This window comes from Perca flavescens, chromosome 17 (genome assembly GCF_004354835.1).
Source record: "Perca flavescens isolate YP-PL-M2 chromosome 17, PFLA_1.0, whole genome shotgun sequence".
In the NCBI taxonomy this organism is placed as follows: Eukaryota; Metazoa; Chordata; class Actinopteri; order Perciformes; family Percidae; genus Perca; species Perca flavescens.
Window position 1 is genome coordinate 2,085,091 of NC_041347.1, and position 10,368 is coordinate 2,095,458.

Sequence of the window (10,368 nt, forward strand, 5' to 3'; positions counted from 1 at the left end):
ACAGACACCATTAATCTGACAAATATGACAAGCTATGGGTGTGATCTAAAATATATATATATATATGAACGTATGACACAAAATCAGCAATAATAGGGATGTGGCTGACGTGTGCCTGCTCATGTGAGGCAGGCAGAGAACAAAAGTGGTGAACAAATAACTTAGCTTGTTATCAAGTGGAATGATGAATGTACTTCTAACACTTGGCCATGATGGCTGCATCAGGCTTTCTTGAGCTACTTGATGAAAACGTGGCACGTGAAATGTGTTCACTAGAGGGTGTCACCGCCCTCTGCTGTATCCTCTTTCACCCACTCTTACCCTGTGCCTTTGACTGCAGAATTAAATAAAGTACATTAAAGGGATGTATTAACTAACGATGCATTGTGGATCGGTTAAAAATCTATATAAATGTGTAAAGATAACAACCGGTTTGAGATAAAAAAAAAAAAGAATCGCGATGCAATTTGAAAACGGCCTAAGGGTGTATTCTACTTTTGCTTTCACTTGTTTGACATCATATGTCATTATGTGTTATTAGTCTGTGTAGATCATTTATTTAGTTTATGGATATGTTTTAAAAATCTAATTATCAATCTTTTATATTATTTGTTTTATTTAAGATATAATACAATTTCAGTTGCGCTTTGTGTTGTTTGGCACAGTTTATATAAATAAAGGAATATTTTTTTCAGTCATCTGTCTGCAGCTCATTCTCTTAAAAAAAACTCCTGAAGAAAAAAAAATGGAAATCGTATCGTGAACTTAGACCCACTTCTAACCCGTACTTGTTAGTTGAGAAAGGCGGTAAATTAAACAGTGAAAAGCCTGTTTCTGTCGTCATATTCTGCATGCGGTTAATACGGCTTTCCCAAAGGCTGAGTTCAGACTCTTGGGCTTTTGATGATGAAGACGCAGCTCCCAATGTCTGTAATTGAAAGCTTTGATGCTGCTTTTTAATACTGTTGCTGCACATCGTGGCTTTCTGCCCCTGAGATACGGCAAACAGCATATGGACCGAGGTGGCTCTTTGCTCCATGGATCGCTGACTGCTGCACACTCATGAATTATGGAATTTGGCACAAATATGCAAATCTGGGCATTAGCCTAGTTATCCCCCTACTGTACAGTAAGTTATAGTGACTTATCTATTATGTATGAACCAAGGATGGGTGTGAAGAGGTCCTGGCAGTCGGCTTCACGGCCCTCACTCAGTTGCACACTTTCACATCATGAAAAAGCATGAACAGCAGGGGAGGTAGCTCCAAAACGCTAGCTTTCTGCCGCTCCACATCTCCGAAGACTTGGGAGAATTAGAGCTTGCTTCCATGCTCAATTGCCAAGCTCCTTAAAATAACAATGGCTTCCACAGGATTTGGAAGCCTGGAAGATACGTAAGGGAATAAGCATGAAGTTGTTGCTAATCCTCCAATTTCCCCCCACAAGGCTGCTATGAAATGCTAGTCTGATCAGTAATCAGTCCACAGGGGAGGCAGACAGGAGATCCAGCCAACTCTGCAGGGCACACATAGAAATCAGCCTCTGTATGACATTACCATCACAATGCTGGGTGAGTGATTGTACTCGGTTAACCTAATCATAGCGGCGTGTAAATATCCAAAATCAAGAAGCCAGCCGAAGGTTTTGAAATCAAACACACAGCCTGCTCGGGGCTAAAGGCATAATGAAGAAGTCCTGTTTCTCGGAGATAAACAGAGACATCATTAGCTCGGATCAAAGTCTATCATCACGCACATGACAGCTGACAACTTTGATTTAACGACGTGCCCAGGAAATAATCACACCTGGTCAAGGGTGACCCCAGTTGCCATGGTTACAAGACAAAGCCACTCCTTCACACTGCACCATAGTCAGCATTCCTGCTAGTTTCTGACAGGAGAACATTTTGAATTGAATTCTCCTCACTTTTTGTGTCCGGAAATTTTAAACATTATATAACCATATAATAATACTGCAGCTATTGTGCACGTTTAACTTGTTTTCGAAGGAGGGTAAAACCTTTTTCTTCTGGGGATAATTGTAGAAAAAGTGTCTGAGCTTTAGGGCTCTAGGGGTCTAATGTTGATACATGCCAGTTTTCCCCTTTTTAACAACCGCACATATGAAATATAATAAAACTTGGTTTATTCTGAGGGAAATGTCTGTGCAGCAGTTGCAATACAAAGCTGGAAGAGTGCAAATATCATTGGAGATGTATCATTAGTGACGTATTACGTCACATTCAACATTAGGGAAGACTCATCATGCTGTTCAGTTTGTATTCCACTCCCAAAGTGAAACCAAGGATACTCTATACCTAAATATAGCACATTACACTTTGCGCCAAGGGTATGAAACGGTACACACTTCCTGTCCCCTAAATGGGCGTGGCCTCGTTTGAAAGTGTAGTGAACGTCGTGTGGATGGAAGTTATATTTGTATAATTTATTAATATTTTCTTTAGCTAACTTTAAATTTAAAACATGAGAGCACATTTTACAGCTTTTTTTTTTTTTTTTTGCCTTAAGAGAATCAACCCACCAACCACAAAAAGCGAAAAAAGAAAAATGTAACTAAAAAAAGAATAAGGCATTTTTAACAATTTTTTTTTTATTTTTTTATTTTAAAAAAAACCTCGTCAAATATCAAGAATTGTCGTTCTCCTCTTTGACACCACTCCTCTTTGGTCAAGTAAAGCCAGCTGGATGAACTCCATCAAACAAACCATAATGACAGGAAATGGAAACAGTTTCTCCCCTGACCTCCTCTCTCTATCCTCCCCACATGAAACTCTCCTGACATTACAGCGTAACGTCCACTGACCCTTGTATATTTGTCCCGTCATAAATCACTACAACACATTGAGTTTTCTTTGGGCATTTAGGGGCTATCCACACGGGAACGCTTTTTGGTGCAAACGCACATGTTTCGTCCAAGCAAATCCTGTAAACGCACAGCCTGAAGACGTACTTTTTTTAAACCTGGTCGAAAACGGCACCCTCGCGGCTTCGTTTGGACGACAAAGCCACATACTTGCGTATCCATGATGTCATCGCCACACCCCTCGACCTTGAGCCTTCGACCTCTTACCCCGCGACAACGTCTCGTAACAACAATACCACCTACATAAACAGTCCTAATCGTGGATGTGTTAAAGGTGCTCTAAGCGATATTGGGAGACGTTATAGGGGAGGTTTGCTGTATGTGACAAAAAATGTTGTAATCTAAAAAAACGCGTGACATCGCTTAGAGCACCTTTAAGAGAACGGGTCCTAATGCCCAGAGATCGTTTTGGTACGTGTGGACGTGGCCTTAGATATCATAACACCTCCCTTGACCACCAATCGTTTTTACAACCAGACTCATAAATACTTTCAGGAAAATCCCACAGACCAACCCGCTGCCTTCTATCTAACTCCACCATTACTTACTCGGTTGCTTCCAGGACAAGCAAAAGCAAACACAATATCTGTCCCAGTTTAACTTCAGAGAAACAGTCAAGTTCATTAGCCGGGGAGGGAAAATAATGAGGGCTCACCCCTCTGCCATAGTGAGCCTTCGCTAGTGTACACATTCAATCTGGCAAACCGTTTAAATGACCTTTTTTCAAACGCCGCCACCCTAGCCATGTCACAAGCCAATTCTTGGATTGATGGCGTGCCACTTTTCTGACCAATTACTTACTCGTTACTGTTGTGAATTCCTCAAGCTACGGAGACTGTGTAGGTTACAGTGTGTTTAGCTACGGCTACGTTAGTTACGTACGCTAATTACAGAATTTACGATCGCCCATTCAGAAGTCAGAGACGATGTAAGTTTGTACTCTTTATATTTAGTTATTGTTGCAGCAGATTAATCTATTCCGGAGTTGTTTCAGTCTGCAGTGAGTACTGAATGTTAACCGTTTGACCCTGTGATGTGAAGCTGATCTAGTGTATCTGGATGTTTGACCCTGTGATGTGAAGCTGATCTAGTTTATCTGGATGTTTGACCCTGTGATGTGAAGCTGATCTAGTTTATCTGGATGTTTGACCCTGTGATGTGAAGCTGATCTAGTGTATCTGGATGTTTGACCCTGTGATGTGAAGCTGATCTAGTTTATCTGGATGTTTGACCCTGTGATGTGAAGCTGATCTAGTTTATCTGGATGTTTGACCTTGGGATGTGAAGCTGATCTAGTTTATCTGGATGTTTGACCCTGTGATGTGGAGCTGATCTAGTGTATCTGGATGTTTGACCCTGTGATGTGAAGCTGATCTAGTTTATCTGGATGTTTGACCCTGTGATGTGAAGCTGATCTAGTTTATCTGGATTTTGCTAGCTTGCTAACTTTCCTGTACATCAAACATGTTACTAGCTAGCGTGTGATACGTTTTTGGGGCTTTAATTGTTACTGTGCTGGAGAGGATGTTCATTTTACATGCACAGTGTGATAATTGTACATTTTATTTCAGTATTTGTTAATATTTGTTATTTTAATATAATATATTATATTATTATTATATATATAATTCCTTTGGCTACAGCCTTAGGCTAAACATTTGACATAATATAAACAATATGATGTTCAAACTTATGACTGCTTTCTTTAATAACTAAATAACACAATACTTGTACTTTTACTTTCAGTACTTGAGTAGTACATTTTAAAATAAACTACTTGCAATACTTAAGTACAAAAAATGTTGAATACTTTAATACTTCCACTTTAGTGTGTTGCTTAAAGAGCACTTCTACTTCTACTCAAGTCACTTTTTTGATAGAGCACTTGTACTTTTACTCAAGTATGGGTCTCTAGTACTTTAAACACCTCTGCTTACATGTAATTCATATATTCAGCACAGATCTTTAATTTTCAGTGTTTGATATTGTGCGTATCCAAAATGAATTAAAAAAAGGGGATTTACTTCAGTAAATTTACGGTATGGCCTAAAGTCTGGAGAGCGCTGATTTAAATAAAAAGCTAGAGTGTGTCTTTACAGTCGCGGACATACAGACCCATACAGTATCCTAATTATCACGACATTAACAGCCCCAGACCTCACTTTCAGAAGCACGGTTGCTAAGTGCTGCTTATGACTGAAGACTGTGAAAGAATGGAACTATTTTAGATACCCACCAATTAAAAACTGCTTTTAAAAAATAGGATGAGGCTGCTGCTGAGAAACAGCATGTTTCATTTGAATTTCATCAGAGAACTCATTCCAGTCAAACACCCGGCGGCGAAATCTTTAGTCAGATATGGGTTGAGGGTGGGGGGAACCGGGTTTGGGAGGTTAGGTACAACCCTGAAACACACACACAAACACACACACACACACACACACACACACACACACACACACACACACACACACACACTATAAAATCCTATTAATATCCTAATGTGCACACACCTGACGCACCCTGTGTTTTAGTGATGGGGGGTAAGAAATCGATACAGCATAATATCGCAATATTTTCTGTGGCAATACTTTACTATTAATACACGTATGCCAAGTATCAGTCTTTTATTATATAAATTGCACTTGACAATTTTACTTTTTGGTAGTAGAGTAATACAATCAATTGCTTTTTTCAGTCCACAAGATGGCGCAGTTGAGTGTTTTTTTTTCTGGTGAGGTCAGCAGGGGTGACTGTCAGCGTGCACGAGAAAGTTGGGAAAATACATTTTTGCGGTAATAACTTGCAACATATCACAGAATATCGCAATAGGTTTAAAATCGCAATTATATTCAGGGGTGATATTATCGTACATGCGCCACAAACAGATTCTGGTGCACAGAACTGCCACCCTCAAGTGTGTGTGTGTGTGTGTGTGTGTGTGTGCGTTTTGACCAACCACACAATGTTAACCTGGCCGGTTAACAGTGACTCAGGTCAGTGACAAATGCTCTACAGACAACTGACGGAGTGAAACTCAGATCATCACTGGAGAGTGTCCGGTTCAAGTCCTTGCTCTGATCCGGATAGGCATGGGCCAGTTTGAAAAAGTCACGGTCTCAAAACCACTAACATTTTTCGTCATACCGTTCCTGTGCTATGAGCGTTTTTTTATGAGAGTGCAGTTTACAAATCCCTCTCCCTGCCAGTGTGCAGTGTGTTTAAAAATAAAATACATTGTGTTCTACGGAAATAAAGTCGTTTTTTATCCAGACATCAAGTCCTAATAATACATTTTAAAGCTGTAATTGCCATACCGCAATACCGTGTGTTTTTTTGCTGAAGATTATCATACCGTCAGCTGGGGAGGTGCCAGCTCACCTCCTGCCGAGGTGCCCTTGAGCAAGACATTGAATACCACCCCCCCCCCCAACTGCCTGGAGCTCCAACTATGTGGCAGCCCCATCACTGTGGCATCTGTGGCATGTGTATGATTGTCTGTGTGTGTGTAATAAATAAAAAAAGTGAAAACATTGAATTTCCCCAAGAGGGGATTACTTTTACTATACTTCTTTTTTTTTCATCATTAACAGTAACACACTGGTAACATGTGCATGTGTGGTACTGCAATTTAAACTGTTCCTTAGAACAGCCTTAGTGTCAGGTGTTTTTCTTTTCGTAAGTGAAAAAATTTAGCTGTCATTTCAGTGTACGATGCATAGGAAGTAACTATTACAATTGAAAGACTGTGTTTAACCTGTGTACAGCTGTGCATGGCGCTAAGGATACACAACGGCATAAAACTTTAGAACGTGTGCGCACAGCTGCTCACTGTTGCCGGTTGACATGTAAACCAACACGAAGCTGGAGGAGTTCAGTGACCATCCAGTGTGTGTGTGTGTGTTGTGTGTGTGTGTGTGTGTGTGTGTGTGTGTGTGTGTGGGTGGGGAGTCGGTTTAACACTGAATATTAGCTTTCTCTTATCTATTGGAGGCATTTGATGACCGGTCAAATTTTTCATATATATATATATATATATATATATATATATATATATATATATATATATATATATATATATTTTTTTTTTTTTGGGAGGGGGGGATTAATGCATTTGCAAACACTGTTTTATGCCTTTGAGAAATGCTGCAGCTAGAAGCACCAGCTCACATAAACCAACACCCACACGCTTATAATTAAAGGTGAATTGCACAGCCTGTGGTAATTTGCATCCTGTGACGTGAGTATGTGGCTGCTGGAATTTCAGCAGACAGGAGACACAGGAGATGTGATGCTGATGGGAACACATCAAGGCTGCCTTTCACCAAGAACAGGAAATTGGCAATAACCACTATAGCTGCATGTGTCTGCCCTTTAAATTGAGCGCATAGGCTACTTATTAACGTCAAGTATACAGTATGACACCTTTTTAGTTTTTCATCCACCAGTCTTCAGCACTAAAAAGTAGAACTTGCGTCTGTGTGAGCTTTCTGCTATTTGAATCTCATTGACACACACTAACTTAATACATTTCTAGCCCAAACTTTTAACGCATTAAAAGTGTAAATGTGAAGTTGATGTAATATGACATAACCCAAGAGGGTTTTTTAGTGAAGAGATTGCTCCTACCGGAGCTTATAAAGCAAATTTATGGGATGTAGCATTTTAATTAGTCAGATCAATACTGTATTACAGAGGATTTAAATGGGATCTGCAGGGAAAAGACAGGGCAACTCATTTCACATGAATGAATGATCATGTTTCAAAATGTACGAGACTCAGCTTGCTGCGAGGCGATTCTGGATTTATTCTATCTTAATAATTGATAAATGAATCGCCCGTGAATAAAAAAAAAAAAAAAAAAAAGCATAAAACATCCTTTTGTCAGACGCTGCAAGGGAGATTTCAAGCGTTAAAAAGCGCAAAAAAAGCATGCGCGTGAGCCGCCGTTTCGTTCAGGGAGCGGAGCGCGTCACACAGACAAAAGTAGAGGAAATGTGTCGAGAAAATCTGGTTACCTCGCACGGGGTTTCGGCCAGGATCTCAGCGCGCCTCTTGGGTTTGGGCTGATCTCAGGAGCGGAGGATGGTGATGGTGATGGTGATGATGCTGAACCACGGAGCGCACTTTGGCGCACTGCCGGTCCACATAGAAGAGAAGCAAGAAAAGCGTCCGTCTCTCCTCTCGGCCACTCTCATCACGGATTCACTTAAAGGCAGACACCAGCAGGGGAACGGGAGTCCTTGTTTATTCAAAAGCGGATAACTCGGTTCCCGTCTCCCAGCTCACGCAGACAAGCCTGTGCCTAGAAACGCGCCGGGCAGAGTTGTGCCCAACAAGCCGCTGCTTTGCGTAGCAGAGACAGAGGGGGCGGGAGCGGGGAGGAGCCGTCTGCTCTGCCGTCGGGGTTGAGGGAAAGGTGCTCTCCTCGCTGATACTCTGCAATCACCAGCCGTACAAAGCTGCAGTTCACACTTTAGCACAATGATCCCTATCTAATCATCTACCCTCAGCGGGGAGAGACTACTTACACTGTCACTCTAACATTGTGTTAGTGTAGTATTGTTCTGCCTGTGCAGATACACTGTATACAGTATGTGGCCAGGTGAGAACTAGGGCTATACAATATATCGTTGTTTTTTTTTAATTATCGTCATCGCGATATCAGCTGGCGCAATAAACACACCGCGAAAAAGGCTCCGACATATCCCGAAAGACACTCTGAGATATTTTTTGTGTTAGTTGAAGGAAAATACCAGCAGAAAACTGGATTTTAAAATGTAACTGCCATTCTGTTTTTAATGCTGCCTTTTATATTCAATTCAATGTTTAATATGTTTAATAAAAGAATGTTGGAAATTATTTCCTTTGGTTTTTATTCAACAAGCAATATATGTTGTATTCAGCGGAATACTGAGAGCAACAGAACTGAGTACACTATAAAATCTGTTCATTTATCGCTGGTAATGTCGCGATATTGAACAACGTTATCACATATCGCATATTTTCCTCGTATCGTGCAGTAGTGAGAACTATTTAGTATTACAGCTTTATTTGGGCTCTGGTGTATCCAGTAGATTTTGAATGCATGTCTATAATAAATAACATGTCTATATGAAATGCACAATGATATTAAACTCCATCTATAATGTGTGCTATGACTGTATATTGACACCATGGAGACAACCAGACATTAAACCGCACACAGACACAGTGTCAGTAGAAAGAACATGCCAAGGCCATCATAACATCACCACTAAGCATCACTCCACTATAAGTGCTTGTAGAAATATTATAGTGGCATGAGAAAAAATAAAGGGGAATTGAAGCGATTTTACACGTGCATTTATTTTACCCGTCTCAAGCCTGGGCTTGAGAAATTGACATTACAATGTAACACAAAATGTTACCAACCCTGCCTTTAAGAGGACTGGTGTTTTAACCCAAACTACGATCTTTTTTCTTATCTTAAAGGTGTTCTAAGCGATGTCACATGTTTTTTAGGCTACAACATTTTTTTTTGTCAAATACAGCAAACATCTCCTCACTATCCGCTAGGACTGCGCCCTCTTAGTCAATTAGTCGACTAATCGGTCGTTTTGGTCTTAGTCAATTTAGATTTCTTTAGATTAGTCATGTTTTATGCTTTTTTCATGCTGAATGACTTATTTCCAAGAAACGTTCGAGCATATCTCTGGTAAACACAAGAATTAAAGTGGTGTTTTGCATGACTTTGCAGAGAAACTCAGATTTACAGATCTGTCGATTAAATCAACTAATCGATTAGTCGATACAATTGAATGAGTGTTAGTCGACTAAGAATTTCTTCAATCGAGCACAGCCCTACTCTCCGCTAGCTGCCTGAACACACTGTAACTGGCCAACCTGCACCACCAAACATAACAAACAGTCTTCCAGCGTTCCAACCAATAACTGATAAGAAGGATTTGGGGGTGGGGGTTGAGGGGGGGGAGGAGGAGCTAGCCTCGTTTTGTTTGAAAATACTTTGAACATCAACAAGAAGGGCCGTCACCCAACATCGCATAGAGCACCTTTAACTATTCGTTTTGATGCCTAAACTTAACTGTTGTTGCTGCATGACAATCACTTTTTGTCGGCTAAACTCAACTGCAAGGGCTGTACCTGGCTCACAGCCACTTTTTCTTGACTAGACTTAACTATACAGACCGCTAAACTTAACTGTCATGTGACCAGTCATCACGTGACTGGCCGGCTGTCGCCGTCATTTCGTAGGCTATCATACGAATTTCTGTGCATACGTTTTTGTACGATATTATATAAACCCGTTCATGAGAATGTGTTGTCAAAGAATAAGGGTGATCGTTGATAATAACTTTGTATTGATTTGCACTGACCTTTCTCTCTCAGGGGCAGGGGCGGATCTACAGGGTGGCAAAGGGGGGCAGCTGACCCCCCACTGTAGGGCCTTGCCCCCCCAGCTGCCCCCCTAACTTTGGTGTTCAA

At 40.8% G+C, this 10,368-nt stretch overlaps 1 protein-coding gene across 1 annotated transcript in view; it reads right to left on the reverse strand.

Annotated features, from left to right (window-relative positions):
• The window catches only part of hs3st1l1 (heparan sulfate (glucosamine) 3-O-sulfotransferase 1-like1), a 35,300-nt gene extending 27,107 nt beyond the window's left edge, over nt 1–8,193 (reverse strand). The window contains exon 1 of the mRNA XM_028603950.1: nt 7,902–8,193. The gene's annotated coding sequence lies outside the window, so the exon portion shown is untranslated. The remainder of the gene's footprint in view (nt 1–7,901) is intronic.
• Nucleotides 8,194–10,368: the final 2,175 nt, after the last annotated feature.